Source organism: Coptis chinensis, chromosome 1 (genome assembly GCF_015680905.1).
Source record: "Coptis chinensis isolate HL-2020 chromosome 1, ASM1568090v1, whole genome shotgun sequence".
NCBI lineage: Eukaryota > Viridiplantae > Streptophyta > Magnoliopsida > Ranunculales > Ranunculaceae > Coptis > Coptis chinensis.
Window position 1 is genome coordinate 44,448,729 of NC_141456.1, and position 23,246 is coordinate 44,471,974.

General features: G+C 34.2%; 2 long non-coding RNA genes across 4 annotated transcripts; one reads left to right on the top strand and one right to left on the bottom strand.

The window, feature by feature from the left end:
- Positions 1-4,896: 4,896 nt before the first annotated feature.
- LOC147524212 (uncharacterized) lies at positions 4,897-8,039 on the bottom strand. 2 transcript variants are annotated; one of them, XR_015196904.1, is made up of 3 exons: positions 7,252-8,039; positions 5,694-7,166; positions 4,897-5,613 (listed from the first exon to the last, which is right to left on the bottom strand). It is a non-coding gene; the product is annotated as an uncharacterized LOC147524212 (long non-coding RNA). The 2 variants fall into 2 exon arrangements; XR_015196903.1 differs by having other exon boundaries at positions 5,694-7,163; positions 7,252-8,038.
- A 3,525-nt stretch (positions 8,040-11,564) lies between these two features.
- On the top strand, positions 11,565-18,771 carry LOC147524213 (uncharacterized). 2 transcript variants are annotated; one of them, XR_015218852.1, is made up of 3 exons: positions 11,565-11,876; positions 16,253-18,277; positions 18,355-18,771. It is a non-coding gene; the product is annotated as an uncharacterized LOC147524213 (long non-coding RNA). The 2 variants fall into 2 exon arrangements; XR_015218850.1 differs by lacking the exon at positions 11,565-11,876 and having other exon boundaries at positions 11,884-18,277.
- Positions 18,772-23,246: the final 4,475 nt, after the last annotated feature.

Here is a 23,246-nt window from a genome sequence, read left to right on the forward strand (position 1 = left end):
ATTTGACAAAGTAAACAATTATAACAATTATTGCAGTAGTTGCTACATCATCCTTATTATCCATGAGGAAATTGATCAAAGGCAACAATTAATCACAATCAAAATCTAAAAATCTAAAAAAAAAATTGGTCGAAGATGGTGCTGAAGCTAAATAAAACTTAGAATCACAACTGACCCATGAATGATTAACATTTAACAGCCAATAAGTAAGAAAATAATACATTTCTTCTACTTATTGAACAGAGTTTTGATGATTCAAGCGAGTAGAACTAACTTGTAGAATTGTAAACCCGTAGAATCATGCTCATTTAACCAATTCAGCATATCTCCTTAAAACCCTATAAGGCTAATCTTTTTCTTGAATAGAGGTCTCTCAATCAAGGACTTTTTAGATTTGTGAGGTTGCAAAATATGCACCAATGGCATAAAAAGTTTAAGATTGAAAAAGAACGAAGCTATATATATGGTTCTCAATCACTCTGAGCAAAACTACATTCAAAGAGTTGAGCTTTGTCAGAAAGACGACAAAATCAGTTATTTATAACCATGACCAAGTTTGAATCAGAATATCAAAGAGCTCAACAAAGAATAGTCAATCAAGATTAGATTACAGTCGTTCGATCCCAAATAAAGACCTCAGTTACCAAGACTGAAACCAAGCAAGCCAAGTAATATTGACTCAGATGATTAATATGAATTCACTAAAAGAAGTTTATTCTAACCTTTGTAACTTGTAATTGTTCCTCAAGTTATTTGCATGTGGCCAAAGCATCCCGGTGGTTTTGTTTTTCTTTTTGAAGTTCAACATCTAAAGTCTCAACTTTTGCACGCAAACTGCTCACTTCACCACCCAACTCCTGTGCCTGTGTTTCGAGTTTATTATAAGATTCTGCCATATATTTCAGCTATGTTTCCGCCGTGCAGTTCGACTTATGAGAAGATACCGACTATCAAAACTTCTCAAATTTTTATAAAATGCCAAATACATTGCATTTGGTTGTTGAGAGAAAATCAATTAGCAAGAAATTATTAGTGCAAAAACCATAAAAGCTTACTAAAAGTCCATAACACATATGACCATTGCCATGATGTATGGATGCAGCGTAACAGATGAGATTGAAACCTATTTTAACACGAAAATAGCATTAGAGAAACCAAAACCCATAGCCAAACAGGGGGGAAAAATGAAACACAAAACACAAAAGTTTCAATAAACATTGTAATTATGTAGGTAATCAACTGATTATTGATCTAAAATGATCAACTGATTAAAAAAACAGTTCAATAGAAAATAAATGTAAGGAAAAAAGAGGAATCAAAATGACTTGTACACGTACTAACATGTTATTGGAAGTGCAGTCATGAATCAATAGCTCATAGTTCATATGTCAATAACACCTCAAAGCAACTTGGACCATCTCAAACATGCCCTCAGCATAAAACCACAATACAATACCTTCATTTTGTCTTCAAGCTTTTCGCAAAGAACCCTATTGAGTTATTGCACGTCATGCTGCATGGAAGAATCATCTGTATCCCATCCAAAAGATTTGGTTAGCTCTTCCGTCGCGAACACTATTCTCGCACATGCTTATTATGCGGCTTGGGCTCGATGGAGGGTATTATTATAACAAAAAGCTAACATTTGTCTTAGAGAAAAAAAAATGAAACTGTTAAAAAACTCGCCATAAGTTACCCTCAGAAGAGAACCCGAACTGCCAAAACGGCCGAGCAACATGGTTGTAATGGGTAGGACTTTTCGTGCTCAAGAGCATGTAATCGACAAAGGAAGTGTCTCCCATGTTAAGGAAATGTGTATGCCATTTCAAGATCCCGGCAGGGGTCATCTTGCTGTAGGAGCTCATCATTGTCTTGAGCTGGTTCTCCACGCTTTTTAAAAAGAAAGGCTACGTAGTGTAGATGCCTTCTTCGATGCGATCGTGGTGATGGAGTCGAAGATAATCGAGAACCCGCCAAACAGGTTACAAAAAGAAAAGTGAAGAGTGAAGGTTGGCTATCAAAGAGTTCAAGTTGGGTCGCTAGAAAACCGCTCCCAACATCGAAACCGACAAAAAGATCGGGCAACTATTCGATTCAATCAAGTAAAATAATCGGGCATAGTATGAAACACAAAAACGCAGGGCAAAATTGACAGATCTGTCATCTCGCCACCACGGTGGTTGATATCATACATAGCAATGATTAGCACACGCCTAAGTTCAAAAGATATATTTTTTCTATCTTCAATACTTGATGAAGTAAAGCACCATGAAAAAAATCCATTAATTAAGTAATCGAACCCTTTTGGTAACATCGAACCAGTTTTTGCAGCCAGCCAGCACCAATACTTACCCGCCATGTGTTATTGAAAATGAACCAATCCATTTTGCTTAGCTTTTTAATGATTCTTCGCTCGATTGGCTTCCCGTGGTAGCAAGTGAGGGACCACTTCACGATACAAAAATAGTTTGGATATCCAATACAACCCTGAGGGTATTTGATTGATGGAGCAGAATTCATCGTTTGAATCTGAAGAAGAAAACAATTGATGAGATAGAATTGACGAAGAGTCTTTGGAGAAGATAAAAAGAACGAAACTTCTTCTGTTTTCTCTGTTGTTGTTGAGGTTAGGCTGGTGTTGTTGAGGAAAACAAACGATTCAAATCAGATTGATCTTGGAAGAAGAGAAGAATAAGAGAAAGGATTTGAAGAGATGAATTTTTTTTTGGAGAATGCTTTCATCACTCTATCATTCTTTTTGACCTCGTTTAATTTTGGAAGAAGAGATGAATAAGAGAGAGGATTTGAAGAGACGAATTTTTTTTTTGGAGAGTTGGGAGTGTTTCGTAGAATTGAAAAAAAAAAGTATGGAAAGAGGTTTTTATCTATTTTGGGTGACGAACAATTGAAATTGCCAAAAAAGGGCGTAGAATTCCTTTTTTTATATAAAATCTAATGTGTCAGTCTCAGAGAAAAAAAGGGGGCTGACGTGGGTCACTGGGAGCATTCTCAACTACTCAGTATTAATGGTCTTTGATGTATCCCTAATTAATAGGAAATTTTAATATCTCACCTAATTAATAGGAAAGTTTAGACTCCAATTTCGATAGAAATTAGTTTTGGAAACAAATCCAATCTCTAACAAAAAAAATTAAGGGACGAATTTCAAAAAATCAAATCTATTATCTCACATAAATTTCAAAGTAACATAGAGTTGTGCATACATTCAAGAGTCCGATTTTGATGTCCCAAAGAAAGCCTTCCCAGCTGTCCAACCAATAGGAATTAAGTATTTTAGGAGGTCTTAGCAAATTAAATCTACTAGTGTTTCTATATTTAGCAAAAGCCCCTCCCTATTTATCCCAATCTTATGAGATTTCCTCTTGGTGGTTACCAAAAAAGGAAACTCAACTAAGGAAACAACATATCGGTATTGGGTTGATCTTATTATTCTTCTTCTCGAAAAGAATAAGAAACTAAAGAAAAAAAAAGTTTTCTAGTTGAATCTATCTTGTGTATGAGGGATACAACCAGATGTACCACCTGAATTTGCATTTGTCCGATCACTTCATATTGACAAGTCCATAAATAATATGAACTAGTAACTTTTTATTATTTGTATACTGGTAATTTTACTGAAAGGCATATACAAATGATGTTTGTGTCAACAAGGTTTTAAGAAAAAATGAAGGAGCACGGCTTGGATCTTGTCTGGCAATGAATGACGTTGAACAACCGAGAGTTTCAGTAATGTAGAATCACCTAGTTTGTCAATATGCACCTCCCCTGTCCTCAATGCAATTCAACTAATTCTATAATGTGCAATTCAACTAATTCTATAATGTGCAGTGCTAGTTCTTATATGTGAGAATATAAAAAGATAAGAATACAATTATTATTTTAAGTTTATCTTTAAAAGTCGGTGAAATACTGTTTTGATTAAAGGGAAGAAGAAAAATAACCCAATACTCGCATGATAATCCTTCACTATGTGTTGTTTCCTTAGTTGAGTGTCATTTTTTTTTTTTGGTAACTACCAAGAGGAAATCTCACAAGATTTGGGATAAATGGGTGAGGGGCTTCACCTGAATATAGGAAAACTAGTAGATATTTAATTTGCTGAGACCTCCTAAAATGCTTAATTCTTATTGGTTGGACAGCTAGGATAGTTTCTTTTGGGACAGCAAAACCGGACTGTTGAAATCACACTAGCCATTTGGCCCGGTCTATGGCCGGACTTGCTACGTAGATAGCTAATGACTCAAAAGCCTAAAGTTTACTTAAATAAATAATATATGTATATTGATAGCTAATGATTCATTGCTTATAGTATATATATATATATACTTTGTTTGAAGGGTTTATGTTTTTCTAATTTTTTTTTGAAGGTGTAGAGAGTTGAAAACCTTCGAGTTTCTTCCAATTTTTTTGGTTGAATAGAGGTAATCAATTCATCAATCTCTGCTCCTTCCAATTTCTCGCCTTTGTTCATAATAATTTATTTGTGTTTTGATGACAAAGAAAAATTGAGAGGGTTTAAAAAACAAAATGGAATTGATTGGGTGGGATTTTGACGAAGAGTCTTTTGCTATTTTTTTTTTTTTTTTTTTTGGGTTGGTAGGTTTAAGGAAGGGTTTTGCTGAGAATGGAAGCAAATGAACTCGGGAGGTTTTGCTCAGAGAGATTTCGCTTGATTGATTTTTTTTTTTTTTTTAAATTTGGGTTATTATTACTGTCGAACAATTGAAAGAGGCGAACAATTGAAAGAGGCATGGCATTTCTTTTTTTCTTCCAAACTTTTGTTAAACCTGACATATCCACATTAGAGTCAAACAGGGTGGTGACGTGGCTTCTTAGGAGCATTCTCAACTACTCAGTATTAATGGTCATATAAAACGTTCTTCTCCAATACCCACATGCGTACACATACATAAACTGATAGAGTTGCTTGAACAAACGAAAAAAAGTCAGACCACCCACGACTCTATTACCACTTACTTTAAAAGCGGAAATACCTACACCAAATTAGAGCCTATTACTTGAATTATAAGTGCTTGTTTAACCATGTTCGACTTTGTAAAACAATAGTAATAGACTAACAATTGGCACATCCTTTGTTTTTACTTGTAAACCTCACAAAATAGATTAAATCTTAAATCGATTGCATCATTGCTAATCAAGATAAAGAGTTGGAGATGGATGGATCAGTGTCAAGTCTATGGTGTCTATGCACAGTTCAGCAAGTTGAAGAGCTAAAAGCATTGTTGAAAGTGATCCCTTTGTGGTCCACAGGAATCATGCTTTCAGTAACCATAAGCCAACAATCATTTCAAATACTTTAGGCTAACATCACAGTTCCAAATTCCGGCTGGCACATTTGGCATTTTCTCCATTGGCACTCTAATAATCTGGGTTGCAATTTACAACCGTCTTATCATCCCTTAGCTAGCAAAGATCATTGGAAAACCGTATGGACTTGGTCTAAAGCAGCGTACAACATTGGTCTTTTCCTCTAACACTGTCAACTACATGGATCAACTGAGTCTCTATCCCATTTTTCAAGAACATTTCTAGGATCTATCAGAGATTCTTTTATGTTCACCAAAGCTTGCACTGCAAACAATTAAAACCATATATCAGCTAAACTGAATGCAATGTATAAAAAGAACACAAATAGGTGGATTCAAACTTACCTTCAAAGTTCACCCCTTTCGGAGAAAGCAAAGCACTTGAAGAAATCCAAAACCAGCACAAAATTATAAAACAAAGATAAACTTCACTCCTCATTGCAACTTCCATAGGATTACAGCTTCGATCACAAAACACCCAAGTGCCAAAACCAGCTTCTAATGATATGAGAAGCTAAGCTAGTATAATTAGTTTGAAGGAGTTAACAAACCATTTCCTGTAATGGGGCTGTTTCTTTTTAGCTAAAACATGCAACAAAACCCGATAAACAGAAGTTGCTCATGCTTCCCATGACAGAATTCTACTCATGCCTATTGTCAGAACCAAGAAAAAGAAACAAAAGCTTTGGTAGCTAAAGTGAGAAGAAATAACATGCCTTCCACTGGTTCATCAACCTTTAAAAGCAAAGAATATATAAAAGATAAGAAACTTATATAAAGCAAAACTGAACAAATGTAGATAAATTCAAAAGAGAATGTAAAAGAAAATTCTTTAGTACTCTGTTAGGTGTACTTTAGTCATGCTTTTGATTTGAAAAGTGTGTGTGAGGGAAAATACTCTATTAGGTGTAAAGCTCCAAAAAATTTAAAACGCGAAAAATAAAGTGGGATGTTATCTTGCTACGTTATTAGCGACTTTCATACATATTAAGAACTCATATCAATATTATGTTTTGGGTCAAGTCAGTGTGTCAGTATAAGTGAGTCACCATCGGCCTAGAGATGAGTGTTATAGCTGTGAGTGTGTATGTTTTGTTGGTTTGTTCCTCAAAACTTAAAACATAAAGTAGAGATTCACGAACTTTTCATTCACCAAAATTTAGTTATAGCAACTCGACACTATAAGGTGTATGCTAAAAATATAGCCCAAGTGGTGCCTAATAGGCACCCCAAGTGTTGCTCTACTTGTTTTCTTCCGAAAAATTCTAGTTTGAGGAGTTCAGCATGGTCCAGAATAAGTTATTCCTATGGGTTAACAAAAGAACTTGAAAATATAGCAAGGTCAAACCCAGATGTTCCTTACAACAACTAATAATAACGTACATTTGAAAGCTTTCATGACTTGGTCATAGACGTGGACAATATAATGTAAAATCAATACATGCACCTGCTAATACCTAGTGGTTTCATTTTTATGCTAAGACGAAAGATAAAACTACAACCCACTTTCAACCAAATGAGGTCAACATAGTAACGAAGGAGAGCAGCGTATTGCGACGTAAAACCATTAGTCCCCTACTTACTTAAAGACTCATCACAAATACTCACATAACTAATTTTTCTATTGGCCTAAGCATCCTTGGTCAAGTGTAAAAAAACTGTGAGGGGTCAAAATATACCTAGTTTGGTCATGAAACTGAAGCACCATCAGAGAGCAAGATTCAGAGATTTGATATTTCTAGTTAGGAGGAGATCTCTCCCGGTGTCTGCTCGCGTAGTCTACACCAAATGTAGGAAAGTTCCATCGCCTCCTACCTACTATAAATCTAGATTATATCTCATACATTACAAAGCCAAGTAGAAAATAGAATCATAATGTGCCTTATTAATAACTATACTTTACCTGATTTGCTATTGTTGGATAATACAACGAGCAATGTTTATGCAATCACCAGGGCGAACGATATGAGTGAGAGCCAAAGATAACAGTCCCCATTGCCAAGAATTGCAAAATCACTTGAAAAACATTGGTTTCATATCTATCAGTTCCGATTTTTATGAAATTTGTTATCTTCACTTTCAAGTAAGTTTTACATTTAATAGTATATTAAAAAAAAAATCATATAACTAAAGTAAGTAGATGGTTACCCCAAGGGCTACAGACTCATCAGAAGAGTTGAGCTGCTGGCAATTGTAATCTATGTCATCCCTGCCTTCTTCTCCATATGTTTTCTTTAACAGTGGTTCACCTTTCGCTTCAGGAGATTTGAAGCTTAGTTTCCTCTTCCTTTACAAAAGAAAGCTTCTCTTTGAATTCTACAAAAGTGACTGCTTAGTGACTGATGTTGTTGAATACTCAACAGGCAAACTACCAACATCTGATTTGTGATGGCTGTAGTAAATCAAATCCTCAGAGCCTCCATTAATTCTCATATCAGAGTAATATGATCCACCAACAAAATTTGCATGGGCCAAAGTGCCATAACTAAATGACTTCCGAAAATTAGACTCATCCTTGCTGTCCTCCAACTCCCCTTCCTCGCTATCATCAAGGGAATATGTGTCAAACGGATACGTGAGGTCTGCATCATCACTCCTAGTAGAGCACCTACCCTTACTGTCCTCTTCCTCACGTGCCTTCTTTACTCTTCAAGTAGATACATAATTTTTGAGAATGTTCACTTTTCTCAGACACGCTTTTAAGAGCCAAAAGTTTATCTTTCTCGATGAGAGCGCTTTCCGACTGGGAGATAATGGAATTAGTGATCGCTTCTCTGCTCGCTCCTCGAAATTTTCTTGTGTGGTTCTTACTTCCAATAACCTGAAAAATAACTGCCAAAAAATAAAGCACAATATCATAACAGAAAACTCGAGAAACGCAGTCATGAAAAAAAAAACAATAAATATATTAGGAGGAGTCACATACGCATATAGAAGGATGAGGTTCAGCATCACCACTAGCAAGTTAGAGGCACGCTAACTTCAAATTCATCTTTCCCAGCTTTTGATGCATATTCTGCAAGATTTAACAGTGCTATTCCAAAAATTGGTGTCTTAATTTTTGTCCCTGGCTCAAGACCTGAATAATAATGAAAAATGAATAGAGAAGCTGAATAACTTTAAAAGAAGAAAACACCATAATGATACAAGAACCAAATTGATAGTAACCTGAGATATGCGATAATAAATTGGAGATTAGCTTGGTAATTAGTAGTAACACTTCCATCCACAGCCGCTAATATAAGTCGATAATTAAAACCCGCAACAACTTGGCTTTCCCCGCGAACCACTTGCACGAATCGCAACTCAGTTTTCTCCTCTTTGTTATGCTCGGTTACAGCAAACTTTCCAATGTCTTGAACTTCCGGGTCTTTTATGTCTTTGATAGGAGTCCAACCACCAACCCTTCCCATACGACTAACACCGAAGGAACCGGTGGAGACTTGAAAGAAAATCAAGGAAAGAAGAAGGATGGGAAGGAGGAGGGATTTAGTTGTCATTTTTGTGTTATTTGGTGAATCGATAAGTTTGGTTAGTGTGGGACTGGGGGGGGGGGGGGTTTGGAGTTATTTATCGCAAAGAAGTTGGAGCTCGTCTTCCATTAGATGCTGGCCCGCTTTAACCTTTGTTGAGAATGGAAGCGAACTCGGGAGGTTTTGCTCAGAGAGATTTCGCTTGATTGATTTTTTTACTGGAGATTTAGATTTAAATCTCAACTCTGAAATAATCAGAAGAGTTAGAAACTGGGGTTTTGTTTTTTTTTTTTATCTTTTTGTTTGTTTGGTTACGAACAATTGAAATTGGGAAAAATAATTGGGAAAAGAGGGCGTAGAATTTCTTTTTTTCTGCCGAATTATTGCAAAATCTGATGTGTCAGTCCTAGAGAAAAAAAGGGGGCTGACGTGGGTGCCTGGGAGCATTCTCAACTACTTAGACACTCAAGTACATGGGTATGATTCTTGATCCATTACTCAAACAAATGGTGCTTACTGGGAGAAAATTATTGACGTGATGTATGAATAAACCAATGAAGGTTCTCTGAAAATTTAAGCAGACATGCATGAACTACTAAGACCTGATCTAAACCATGACTACGAATCCATAGCAAAATCCTAGATAATGTTATTCTTGGACCTGCATTATGTTAAATTATTGCTCTTCTCGTTGAAATAATAATGGATTGTGTAAAACAACTCTATAATATAAGAGAACTCTGTAACTTAAATAGAGTCCAAGTACAGGTGGTCAATGGTATTACGGATCGTTATGGTGAGCACCGAAAGCAAAGATCTTGCAAAAGAATTTTCATACATCATTTATAAAAATGAAAGAGATTAAAAAGAAAAAGAAAAAAGCAGTTAAAATTTTAACGACTATGCGAATAAATGAAACCCAAAATTAAAAGAACATACAAAAAAATATCTAAAACTTTATCAAATAGTAATAGCTCACTCTCTCGCATTTGCGTTTCAAGGTTAAGAGTTTCAAAAGAGCTGAGAGGGCTCATAAAACACCAATTCCAAGAGAAATGACAGAAAAATAAAATAAAATAAAATAATGATGCTACCCAATCAGTTTTGATATCAATCATAATTGAATAGGTTATAATAAGCGACATAGTATATTTCTAGATTAAAGTTATAACTCACCTTGTTAGATGGGTCTTCGGTGGTCTGGGTTATAATCGGAAATTGCAGATGCTATATATCGTAGATATAAAATCTCTTTGACCTTGTCATCAGTCTTATATCAAGCCTTTGGTGTTGTTCTAAATCAGTTCATAAACACAACTATAAGGCCGCATTTGGCATTGCTAAAATCATGACCTGTTTTTGTCTTCAATGTCATAAATTTAACAAAGCTATGCAATCTCCACTACGTAATTGACTGTGACATGTAAAATGCAATCCAAAAAAGTGATTATAAGAAGGATGAGATTTGCCACATCTTCTTATCACTCATTAGACACCAAATTACACATCTTGAGATTAGATCGAAAAAGGCATGATCATAGGGATCTAATCAAGGGAAAAACAAATTCAAACTTACAAATCAATTATGGCTTCCTTTTCCTCCCATTCTTCCTGATTATTATCATTATGCAAACAAAAAAACGATTTGAAAGACATGCCTAGTTGAAAGGGGAAGAAGTTTGGTAGTGAAATCAAAATTTTAGTTGCACTTTGCAATCGTCTTGAGAGATTTGAGAGATGTTGGCAGAATGACAACCATCATTTTTTTGGGAGAGAGAGAGTTTGGGGAGGATAGGCTTTCTTTTTTCTTTCTTGAGTTTTGTGGTTTTCTGTTTGTTCGTTTTTTATGCGTACAAAAGAGCGTGTATTTCATTTTTTCCAGCCGAATTATGGTAAAAGCTGAGGTGTCCACCCTAGAGAAAAAAGAGGTGCTGATGTGTTTCACTGGGAGCATTCTCAACTACTCAATATTAATGGTCTTTGATTAAGAAAAATCATCAATGAAAAAAAATCATATGCCATATATGCCATGAAGCAAACACCATATCCCTTTTAAGAATTGCCATTTGCGCCTTAGTTCAATTTGATAAATCACAAGATATTTTTGAAATCGAATATATTTGATACAGGTAAATTAGGAACAAATAAAATATATGTTAGAAAATCATAGTTAATCATTTAGTGATAAATTTCTAACGTATTCATTTTGTAAATTGAAAAATAAAAGTGAACCATATTCATTTTGTAAATGGAGTAATGCGTATTTACTTGCTAACGACAAAGTGATGAAGTCACGGGCAATTTTTAGTTTTCTACGAAAAAGAAACACTAAAAATTCAACTATTCCCCTTGGCCAATGAAAAAGATTCCGATTGTCATGTTATTCATGGTGCGCCTGTGCCACAACTCAGAGTCACAATGTCACATTGTCAAACAAAGACTACCATTCCTAGGGCAAATGGCCCGGTGTGGGTCTGCTAAGTTGTCGAATCTAGTTAGGCTCGGATTTGGTTTTCTATTTTCATAAGTATACCCGACCTGAATACTGGGGCATTCATTTAGATTTGGGTACGTAGAGTGAGTGCAATCTATAATTAGCAGGGACATGAGCAAGACTGGAAAAGTCAGTGTCAAAGCAGTAGTGAACTCAATGAATGTTAGTGTGAAAGACTGAAAGCTGTAGAAAAATGAACTCTTTTCAACTTCCGCTTAACATGCTCCCCATATTCTCGAGGTACTGTACTGCTCTTTCTCTTTCTCTCTTTTGCTTCAATGCTTTTAAGGTTGAGTCCAATGGTTTTGAGGGCTCAAAACCTCAAATAACACTGTTTTGAGGATGGAGGGCGGCTTGGTGGGGACAAAAATATGTCCAGTACAACTGGCGTAGTATGAATTATGAAAAACGAAAGAATAAAAAATAAAAAATAAAAAATAAAATACCACGCCACTTAAAACAGATAGGCGTAGTTTGGAAACCCCCACAACTGTAGAAAAACTAAACTGCCCCCGCATATTCTTCTTCTCCAGCCCACATTTCCTCAATTTTCATCATAAGGTATGCTTTAATTGTTCTATTTCCAATTTTTAATCCTTGCTCTTTAATTGATATTGTTTGTTGTGGATGAATGTTAAATTACAACGTTTTTTTTATGGGAATGTTAAATTAGAACTTGATTGATGAACTAGGGTTAGAAATTTTTTAGAACTTGATTAATTTTGGTGTTTCAATTGTTAGAAATTGATAAATTTGAAATGTTTAAATTCGAAATTTGCCTCATAATATGTGTTAGAATTTTTTTTTATATATTTTTAATTTGTTAGATATTCTTAGAATTTTGGAATTGTAATTAGAAATTTTGAAAGTGTTTAATTTATGATTTTGATTAATTATAAATAATTAGATTTTCAAATTTGATTATTTTTCATAATTGACTCACGAAACACCTTAGCTTAGAAAGTGAAAATTTTGAAAAATCATATCGTGGAACTTTATTTAATAAAGTTAAGTTAGGTTAGGTTAGGTTAGTTTAATTTAATTTTAGTTAATATATAATTTTCTATAAATTGTCTGATTCGAGTTACTCTCCAATAAAATATCCGGATTTGGGTTCGTTATTTGGAGTTCAAAGAGTAAAAAAAAAAAAACAAACAATGCCACCAATATCTTCTTTTTCAGAGTATACAAACCTTGTTAGTACATCGTTTAATCCCACGTTGTTTAAACGTGTCGTTCTAAATGAAAAGACACATGTATCTTATACTCTTCAAAATGGTTGGACAAAAGCAAAAATTTGTCTCAAAGGGACTTGGAATTTTGTGTTCAAAATGATAAAATTAATAGGCACCGTCAAATTGAAATAATTTATTATTGGCATTGGGTTCGACGTTTTTGCACAAATTGATGATGAGCAGTTTGACTATGTTTTAAGAAAGCTAATATAGAGAGATGGTGGGATTCTACTTATACGTTTCACTTATCGTGTGAGAAACGATGAATCATGTCACTTGATTTCTCTATATGTTGACTGGTTTGCTTGGAGTAGAAAATTAGTGGGTGCTTTTTTATTAGAATTTTGTATCTCCCGGCCTACTCTTGAATGAAAATGACATTCTTGGTGGCATCAAGTTGGTTCATTTGGAGAATTATACAACCTATACATATTCCTAGGGATGTCCATCTTATCCGAAATCCGCCCAAAACCCGAACAAAATACCCTGTTCGAACCCGACAAAATCTGAACCCAAACCCAAACTGAAATACATAGGGTAGGGTTTGGTCACTCTAAACCCGGACCGACCCGAGTTCGACCCGATAATTTAGCCCTAAACCCGTTAAAAGGGCTAAAAAACCCGAAACCGAATCCGGACAGAAATCGAACCCCAAATCCGGTTTCAATTGTATACTATTAATCTCATATAAAAGAATGAGTTAGATAAATATTTGGATTATGATCTCATTCATGTTTACAATGATGAGTTATTTAATATATTGGATTATGAAAAATTTTATGTCGGGATTTTCAAATTTTTCAGTAATTGCACGTAATCATGTGTCTATAGTTCATTCCGAGTCTATATATTTTTAAATCATATCAAATAATTATGTCCGAGTATAGGTGATAATTACTTCCAAGTTCATTAGAAGTTTTATTTTGTTTGAATGATTGGTGGATAACTGAAGATGGAATAAAATGTAGATATATATTTCAAATAAAATTTCTTATTTCAAATAAAATTTCTTCATTTATATCGGGCTTTATCCTATCCGAAATCCGAACTCGAGCCCGATAGGTACCTGAAATATAGGGTTAGGGTAGGGTTTGGTCATACTTTTCAACAAAATACCCGACTCCGAACCAGACCCGTTGAAAACTGGTCCAGGTTCGGATAACTTGATACCCGTTCAAAACCTGAAAAGTCGGGTTCAGGCCAAGTCAGGTACCCGTTTGGACATTCTTGATATTCCGATGAATGAAGGAAAATGACATATTTTTACGAGCTTTTATGGTGTATGCTACTGGTCATGTTTTGTGTCCAAGCTAGCAATATATCACGGTGCTTTATTTGGGGTATCTGGCTAGTCCATGACTGGGGAGGAGTTGCGTATGCTTACCTAATCCAATCTTTGGATGTCATATGTCAGACATTGCTCCTCTGCTCCTGGAAAACTATGTCAGCGATATGGCAAGTGATTAGGGTTTAGTTAATTACTTAGTTATTTTAATTTGTGAGTTATATAAAATTAACTTTTGGTTGTTTTCAATATTGGTATTAGTATTATTGTCGGAATGGCATGCACGTCCGCAGAGCAGCTGAGCCTAACCAATTTCTTGCTCTAAATAACTGTGGTCCAGATACTGATATCATCGTCTATTTTATCAAGACTGACTAGATACCCCAGATACCCCAATCACATCATGTTATTGCTTTTTGGACACAAAACATGACCAATAACATACAACATGAAAGCCCAAAAAAATGTCAATTTCTTCATTTTCATCGGAATATGCATAGGACGTATATTTCTCCAAATGAGCCAACTTGATGCTACCCCAAGTGATGTCATTTTCATTCAAGAGTGGGAGAGACCATTCAGCCACCTCAAATGACACAAAATTCTTATCATAAACCACCCGATTCCTTACTCTAACACGCAAACCAGTCAACATACATAAATCAAATGGTTTGATTCTTAGCTCCCTATATGGTCAGTTAAACGTATGAGTAGAATTCTACCTTCTCTCTATATTGACTTCATTAAAGCATGGTTGAACTGCTCATCATCAATTTGTGCAAAAATATCTAACCCAATGTCATTAACCGATTGTTTAAATTCGACGTTGTCTACTAATTTTATCTTTAATACAAACACAAGAGTTCAAGTCTATTTGAGATGACTTTTTGGTTATGTCCCACCATTTAGAAGAGTATAATTTACATGCGTCTCTTCATTTAGAACAACATGTTCAAACGACGTTGGATCAAACGATATACCACTAGCGCAACAAGGTTTGTATCCTCTTAATAAACCTAAAGATAATATATTAGTAGTACGACCCCCTATTTTTATTTTATTTTTACTCTTTGAACCCCAAAGAACGCACCCAAATCAGACATTTTACTGAAGTGTAACTCAAATTAGACAATGTACAAAAAATTATAATTTAACTAAAATTAAACTAAAGGAACCTAACCTTATTAAACAAAGTTCCACGATTTTTCAATTTCTAAACTAATATGTTTCGTGAGTCATATATGAAAAATAATTAAATTCTAATCAATTCGAAAATTAAACTATTTATAACTAATCAAAATCATAAATTAAACAATTTCTAATTACAATTTGAAAATTCTGAAAATGTCTAACAAATTGAAAAGGTAAAAATTTCTAACATATGTTATGAGGAACATTTGAAATACCAAAATTATTTAAATACGAAAAATTTTATAAATCAATTCAAAATTAACTTTCTTCCCCAACAAACAGTAGCAAGGTTTAAAATTATGGAATTTAAATAATTAAAGCATATTGTGTCCAATCTTAACATCACCCTGTGAGTTAACCAAGATATTCCCGGCCTTGACATCACGATTGAGTATCTCTATCCGAAGAGGCCTTTTAGAGCATCTTTAGGAGAGAAACAAAAAAACCACCAAATTTTTTAACCAAACTAAACACCAATCTTAAAAAACACCAACCATCTTTAGGAGAAACATCAAATTTTCGATATCAAATGACGCGGTTTTGGATAAATCGTGTCATATAGCCCACACGGTTTTTCCAAAACCGCGCCACTGAAGCCCATCAGACCTATGTTATCAATATCGGATTAATCGGCCGATTAATCGCATATCGCTCGTAAACCGATTAGTTTTTACCGATTTTTTTTACTTTTTCTCACCGAACCGATTTAATCACTGAATTGACCGATTAATCGGCCGAGATAACCGATTTCTTGTTAAACTGAGAAAAACAATTATTGAAAATATCGGTTTCCCATCCAAAAAAATACGTAAAATTAACGAATTAGATTCTTAAACCGTATTAATAATAATATAACCCAATCAATAAACAAAACTAAGAGTTTACTTATTTTACCTTCCTTAACGAAAGTTAAATATACAAATTATTGTATTATCTCTCTAATAAATATTATCGCTTCTCAATCCTCTTATTCTTTTAAATATTTAACGTAATTTTTGTGTTTGACATATTTGTAGTACTCTAAAATTGAGCTAGTTAGATGTGATTATGAGAATTTAATATTTTTTGTTGTATCTCGAATCACTTTTTAGAAATATTTGGTATGATTATACTAATATATATTTTGAAAACATCAAATATATACATCTGATATAACCGATTAATCACATATCGCTCCTTGACCGATTAGTTTCGAAAACCGATTTTAACTGCTTAGCATCTGACAGGCCCAAGTCTACGCGGTTTTCTAAAAACCTCACCGCGTGCTATTTCTATATAAAGATTACCAAAACCGCGCGGTTCAATCACTTTTTACTTTTCTCTCAATTATAAACCTTCTCCTTAATAAAAAAAAATAAAAAAACAAAAACCTCCCTAAACTCTTGAAAAACCTCCCTAAACTCTTGAAAAACCTTTCGACGATGATGACGATGAGTATTGACAGTACACAAACGATATTGACGATGATGTAGAGATAGAAAAACCCGAGAAAGTACAAGATGGTGGGAGAGAAGAAGCCGAGGATGTCGCGCCGACTGATAGACATCCGTATGTACTTAAGTATCAAATGAACGACTTCGATTGGCAATTTAATCCCGATGAAACATTTGATATACAAGTTGTGTCTTCTACACGTGATACAAAGACGTGTCGAGTGCAGTGGTTAATTCTCAGGTAATTAATTAGTTTTGATTAAATATTTTGAATATTATGTATTAATTAGTTAAGTTGGATCAATTAATTATTTATCTTATATGCATTATTTTTGTTTTCATAATATCAGCAAGTTATTGACTATCGAGTTATATCGACTTTACTTGTTGTTAGAGAGTAGTGGAAGGTTATTAAGAGTTTGGATGAGTTTGTACATATTAGAGATAGTATTCTGTGTACACTTTTGAGTCTTTTGGTTGATGTAGATTATGAGAAGGCCGATTGGGTGGTCATAGTTTTAGTAGAAAAATGGTATAATACAACTCATATATTTCATTTTCTTTGTGCGGAGTTAGGATTCACACCACTAGACTTCACCATGATTTCTAGGTTGAGTATCGGTATAGGCCAACCGTTATCTTTTAATACAAATTATGAGAATATTGGTAGTATGTTTATGAGTTTTCCTCGTTTGGATGCGGATGTTTATGATTCTTCTGGTATTAAGTTATCTCATATTAAGACTGCATATATGGAACTCCTCTTGGATCCTGATACACGAGCGGAGTTAGCTTTGACTGTTCTACCTGGTAATGAGGGTGGTGATGTGTATGTTAGAGCTTTTTTGATGTTTTTTATTGGGCATGTTTTGTTTCCAAATGATCATTCTACGGTATGACTTGGATATTATGTTTATGTTTTTTATTTGCATAATATGCGAGATTATGACCTTGGTAGCTCAGTATATGCAACATTGATATCGGCGTTAGATAAATCTTCACAGACATTCGGAAGTAGAAGTCCTCAGATTGCAGAATTCACAAGACTTTTAGAGATTTGGTTTTATGCGTACTTCCGTTGTCTTTGTCCTAACATAGACATGATTGATGATACTCGCCCTAGATTTGCTAGTTGGTCAGGGCCTCACTTGACTTGTAACAGGGGGCATATTAGAAATAATGTCTGTATGGCTCGTGCTTAGATTGATATTAGATCATTGTCATCTATTGAGTGGAGACCTTGGCGTTTGTCTACTGTCTTTGACGATCCAGTTATGCAGCATGTTTGTGTTTTGTCACGTCAGAGAGTTGTTTTTGTCGCACGTGACTGTAAGGTTTGGTACTGTGGCGACAGATGTTGGAGACAGATGACTAGACGTTATGAAGTTCCATGTGTTCCCATACCAGATGTTAGTGATGCTAAGTCGTGGAGTAGACCTCAAATTCATGAAGTTTATGTCAGTTGTGGTCCTTGGCCAAATGGGTTTTCTTTTGTTGTTGAGCAGACTGCTGATAAGTATTATAGATGGTGGAACTGTGTCTCCATGGGTCTGTTGTTGTCCCTTGTTGGTCGGGTTAGCAACTTCGAGTTTGTGGGCCTATAAGGGATGAGACATGAGTTACGTATTCCTCATCCCGCCTACCATTGTTCTGACCCACAACCTCTGAATGCATATCATCCGGCTCACGGTAATGCGCGGTAATCCTTAAATGTTTGTCGTGTGTTGACCTGATGAGGATACTACTTACATTTCCATTCCTGAGGTCCTTGATGCTCGTTTCTATAAGTTAGAGCTGCAGATTGATAAGTATACCACGGTGAGTTTAGTTGTTTTATTTATCTTTTTCATTATATATATAATATGTACTCATACTGTATTTTCTTGGATTTTCAGGCTGAGATTCGGGAAAGATATGAGAACAAGGTCTTTATGTTTGATGGGATGAAGACTATCGTGTATCATTATAGCCAAGTAATAGAGGAGACATATTTTCAAACATATCAGCAATCCCAACGTACGTATGACAAGACTCGAAAAGCGTATGAGGATATTCAGCAGGTGTACACGCAACAACATTAGGGATATGAGGAACTTCAGGTTGAGGTAGTTAACATTTGTGCAGACAGAGAAGATCTTGGTTCTCAAGTTAGGAAGTTAGAGGAGCAGTTTCGGAACATCCAAATAGAGAGAGGAGAGGCATCGAATGGTAAGAGGCGTGAGAAGAGAACTAAATAAATTTTATGTAATATGATAGATTTTGGATCATTTTGGATATTGGATAATAATAATAAATTTTGGATCATTTTTATCGTTTTGGATACATAATCATAATCATAGGTTTTCGATCATTTTTATCATTTTGGATACATAATCATAATCATTTTTAGATACAATTGCACAATTTCTAATTTCTTCAATTGCACAATTCTTAATTTCTTGTTTTGCACAGTTTCTAATTTTTAGAAAAAACACACGCGGTGTTGGCAAAACCACACCAATAGAAGCCCAAGGACAGACGGTGTTGACAAAACCGCGCTATAGAAGCCCACTTAGCAGTCCAAGCCCATGCGGTGTTAGAAAAGTCGTGTGGTTTTTCCAAAACTGCGTGAGAGATTTGATACAGCACCAAAGCTGGAACCAAATTTTGGCCGGTTTGGTGTTTGGTTTGGTGTTTTTTTTTTGTGTTTTCATCAATATGTGACTCCTAAAAATGAAAAAACGCCAAATTGTTAGAAATTTAGTGTTTGATGCTAGAAAAGTATCTCTATTAAAAATACTTAGTCAACTGAACTTTAAGTGTCAAAATGATACACGTGGTCTTCATGAAGGATTGGGCTTGCATGGGCTTTGAAAATTAAATGAATATATGCAAAACAATTTTTTGGGCCCATTAATTCATGGACTATAAGATAAATCGTCAAATTATTTCGATACAAAGTGTACTCAATACATTGTTTCACTACATAGACTTTTTAAGGAAAAAACATGGATTCACAGTCCAACACAAATATGTCCAACTTAAATTCAAGAAATGAACGGACAAGACAAATTAACGTGAAAAACATGTATTTGGTAACTTTTTAATACATGCATATGATATAATAATAATGTTTTTATTACTGATTAAACTTTTTTGTAGACAACGACAATTGTACCAATTTAAATGAAAAGTATACTCAAAAGAACATACATAAAAAGAATATGTAAAGATGTAATCACAAGTTTTTTATTATAAAAAAGGGTAGAAAATCTCTATAACAATCTCACTTACCAACCAAATAAAAATATATATACAGTCAGCAGTAAAAACTAAAATAAAATATTTTAATTATTAGTTTGTTGTTTATATCAAATATTTCAGTTATTAGTTTATTTGTTTAAACAGAGTTTGGGCCTAAAGCCCACAGTTCCAGTTTAATTATGGATAAAAGACACCTGATTTTTTATTTATGTGTAAAGCCCATCCGGTTGACTTTTGAGTTAGATTACCACTTTGCCCTTTAAGACAAAACAAATAACGCCAAATATGAAACCCGGCTTAACTTTATCATGTGAATTTTGTCTTGAAATTTTGTGAAATTTCAATTGGTAATTTTGTCCTTAAAATTTCCGATTGATTTCTCTCCGAAATTTCCCTCAAACACTTCAACATGGATGTTGCCTTTTCGTCTATTAATATTACAACAACCATTTTGCCAACTCCCCTTTGCAACATGAATGTTATATTGTCAACTATCTTTGCAATATGAATGTTGCACTATCTATTATTTTCGCAACATGAATGTTAATAATAATTAACTTTTAGCGTGGATGTTCATTTCTATTACTACTTCAACAACTATTGCAACATGAATCATCAACTCTATAGCAACATGGATATTTTCTATTACTACTGCAACAACCATTATCAACTCCCACTATGATATAGATGTTGCACTATTAACTCTTCTATAACACCATGGATGTTGCACTGACTATTACTACTGCAAGAATCACCAATGGCAACTCCTTTGCAACATAAATGTTGCATTGGTAAGAATATCTGAAACAACATGAATGTTGCCTTTGTCAACTCTAATGCAAAATGGATGTTGCATTTGTCTATTATTCTTTGCAATAACCACTATGAACTCCCACTGCAATATGGATGTTGCCCTGGCAACTCTACTACAACATGAATGTTACAATGTCAACTCAACTGCAACATAGATGTTGCATTGTCTATTACTATTGCAACAACCACTGTGAACTCCCATTGCAACATGAATGTTGCACTGTCAACGTACTCTCACTGCAACACTAGACTCAAGTCATAAGGTCGCATTCCTACATTACACTTGATGTCGAGGTCTTTTTGTCACATAAACAATGCAATGTTCTTCAAGTTTAGAAATTAACCGAAGTATTATATCAATGACTAAAAAATACACAAAAACAACATAGATTCTATTGACTACATTTATTTGTGACTACAAATTTCGATCATAACACAACTATTTCGTACATATACTACCATCAAGGCGAATATGGATTGAACCATCACCCTCACACTTAATAGCTCTTCCATTTCGAAGCATACGAGTCATTTTATTATTGATCCATATGGATTCGAACCATCACCCTCACACTTAAAGCTCTTCCGGTTTGAGCATACAAGTCATTTTATTATACTCACACTAATGGACATACTTAGTAGAAAGTTTGATGCAAAGATATGGATTAAAACGGTGTGAGAATCAATTCGGTATTAAGGGCTCCAAACATGAGACATTCTACAAATGACAAAAAAAGTATTAAGGGCTCCAAACATGAGCGGAATCAACATTATTATGGATCCTTCTTAAAACTACGGTTTGTCAAAAAAAAATTTCAAGAATCACAAATACAAACAATGTCCGGCATAATACCCCTTTGAAACTTGATGTAGCCTCGGAAGGAGGCGGGCGGGTGTTATTCATGTCATTGCACAAAGCGGCATTAGACAAGGTAAAGATATCTTCATAACATCATATGATTTCTCTTTAAAAGCGGCTTTTGTTTGTAAGAGAACCATTGTATCTTCTATTAATCCAAGATAGCAACAAGCTTCACCCAATACCAAATACGCATTGCATAGGGATAGTGAGATACCATTTATTCCAATAATCCTCCAAATCAATCCACACAAATCACAATTGCTAAAGAAATTGAGATGAATAATTTACCCCATTGACATTCTTTATCATATTGTTTACAAAGTCCAACCATAACTTTTTTTCATAGAAAAAAAAGCATTTGATCAATTCATCGGATGAATCCAAAAAGAATTTTCAAAAAGCTTATTTCTCGAAATCTCTTGTTAACTAATTTCTAAAGAAAGTCAATTCTTCATCATACACCATTTTATAGCTAAGAACAAAAGCATATTAACTTCCTTAATTGAAAAAGTGTTCTAGAATTGAGTTCCAATGCTACTTCATAATAAATGCAATAACAATAAGATTAAATCTGTAACCATCTCTAATTGATCTTGTGTTGCAATAAGAGCTCTTGCATCTTTGACATTTCTATCTAGATCTTATTCACATCATAACAAACAAACAAAAAATTTTGTTTCTTAAGTATTTGAAGCTTAACAAAGCCAAAGCGTTAATTGTACCTTAACAAAACTAAGCTTAAAACTTAAAATGAAGAACACCAATTCTCAAAATTAAATCAAAAGCCTAACATCATAAAAATCTAAATTTTTCTTGCTAAAGCCACTAGTGATTCCTTTCTTCAAGCCAAACATGGATAACAAATTTATGTTACCCAAACTTTTCAATTGATGAAATCACATAAAATCTCAAACTCAATAAAAGAGAGATTTTTCAAGACAAACTACAATAAGAACTAAAACAGAGAAGAAAAGGGTAAAATTAGAAGATATAAAGGATGATCTAATTGGGTCAATGACCTTATTCCATAATTTTAACTAAAACTTTTAATTCAAACTTATGGGCTTTTAATAATTCAAAAAGTTTGGGTTTTTAAGCTAATAAAACTCAAATCAGGGTTTTTAGTTTATTTGTTTAAATAAGTGAAATCTATTACTAAAAACCCAATAAACATTAAATTTATTAAAAAAAATGAGTAAAATATAATTTCAAAAAAAGTTAAATATCTCTATTAACTTAAAAATCGCAGTCTGACCTACAATTATAGCACAATGAAAAAATATTTCTTTGTATTTATGTGTGACTCTTGGTCACATTTTTCATGACTGTTTTGGCCGCATCAAATAATTTAATCTCCAATAATAATAAACTATATAAAAATGGCAATACAATTTGATATAGGGACAAATATGTAATTGAGTCAGGTGAGTGGTCAAATCAAATCTAGCTTTAATAAACAAGTTTTAACAGTTTTGTCCCTAGCCTTTTTGTATATTGACGATTTTACCTCACTTTATGACTGTTTTATCCTGTTTTTTTACTATATTGACAATTTTATCTCTATTTTTACTTTAAAGAAAACGCACAACGGGCATATGCCCAGATCCAAATACTAGTATGGAATAAAATAGAAGAGCCCAAAATTGTCATTTGTCTTGCTTGTGTAGGGTATTAGTTTTGATCACAAACTAGATTATCGACTGTAAGCTGGTGATCTTACTCTATTAAAGAGTTTACTTCGATTCTGAATAGAACTTGTTAGTGCCAGTCACTTTTTCTGGGGTCTCACATTAGTTTCCAGTCAAGAAATATCATTGTGTTATGTACTAAATTGACTTATGTGCCTCTTCATGTTAACTAAAAAAGAAG